This window comes from Elephantulus edwardii, unplaced genomic scaffold (assembly GCF_000299155.1).
Source record: "Elephantulus edwardii isolate Elephantulus edwardi_28Jun2011 unplaced genomic scaffold, EleEdw1.0 scaffold00038, whole genome shotgun sequence".
Taxonomy (NCBI): Eukaryota; Metazoa; Chordata; class Mammalia; order Macroscelidea; family Macroscelididae; genus Elephantulus; species Elephantulus edwardii.
This window is the reverse complement of record NW_006399788.1, coordinates 9,738,010-9,739,610: the sequence shown is the minus strand read 5'-3', so window position 1 is coordinate 9,739,610 and position 1,601 is coordinate 9,738,010.

Below are 1,601 nucleotides of genomic sequence, written 5' to 3'. Positions count from 1 at the left end.
GGAAGAGTACATCCAAAGATAAATGCCACATATACAACCTGGGTTTAGAAAAGGCTTTTGCACTAGGAAAGTGATAGTCAATGTTAGATGGATTTTAGTTGAAAACAGAGAGTAACAGAGAAATGTCTATATGTGTTTCAAAGGAATTTGATTGTATGGATCACAAAGAATTGAGACTAATCATGAAAAAAAAAATAGGAATCCCAGAATATTTAATTGTGCACATGTAAAAGTTGGACCAGGAAGCAGTCATCAGAATAGAGCAGGGAAACACTGCATGTTTCAAAATGAAGAAAGGTATAAGATAGAAATGCATCCTATCTCCTATACCTTTCCAAACTATATGTGGAACAGATCATTTGGAAGGCTGGACTTTTTGAGGAGGATTGTGACATCAGGATTTGACTCATCAACAACCTGCGTTATGCAAATGACACAACGTTGATTGCTGAAACTGAGGAATACCTGAAGTGTTTGCTACAGAAGGTCAAAGACTGTATGTAGTCTTCAGTATGGATTGACACTCCATAGAGACAAGGATTTTGAAGCTCCATCTCATGTGCCGGGGGCATGTTGCCAGGAGGGACCAGACTTTGAAGAAGAACATCATGCTTGGAAGGATGGAGGGACAATGCAGGAGAGTAAAACCCCAGATGAGATGGATTGACACAATAACTTAGAGATTGGTGTGTCAAAGACAATGAGATTGGCTCAAGATAGGACAAGCAGTTAGCAGCAGCATCATAGATGGAGAAGAGCTTGACATGGTTAACAATTTCAGCTTGCTTGGTTCAACAATCAACACTTTTGCCACCACTAGTCAGGGAATCAAAAGACAAATTGCATTGGGAAATTATGCGGTCAGGAACTTCTGAAGAGTGCTGAAAATCAATTATGTCAGTCTAGACACTAAGGTGAGCCTGATCCAAGCCATGGTCTTTGCGATTACTTTGCTATGCCCAGAGAGCTGAAAAATAACTAAGGATAATAGAAGAATTGTTGCTTTTGAGTTGTGGTGCTGGAGAACAGTATTGAACATACCATGGACTGACTACTGAGAGAACAAACAGGTTCATCCTGGAGAGGTTGGAACCATACTGCTCCACAGAGGCAAGGATTTTGAAACTCCATCTCACATATGTTGGGTATGTTGCCAAAAGGGATCAGACCTTGAGGAAGAACATCATGCTTGGAAGGGTGGAGGGACAGTGCAGGAGAGTTAAAACCCGGGATGAGATGGATTGACACTGTAACTTGGGGTAGACGTGTCAGAGACAATGAGATTGGCTGAAGAAAGAGCAAGGTTCAGAGCTGTTTCCCATAGGTTCTCTGTGAGTCACAGGCAACTCGATGACACAGAACAAGAACCAGAACAACAGGTAGCTTTAGAATATTTTTAATAAAGTTCTTATATATGAATTAAAATTCACTTGAATATAAAATTATAGAGCTAAAGATTTTCATCCCATGCTTTAAACGTTCTATTTCTCTTTTTAATGGCATAAATTATTGCTTTTTAAATTTAGATATGTTGGGGTTTGAGCTTAAAAAAATTGCAATGCATTACTTCTGTTGGATTTGTTTTTTAAAATACTTCTTTT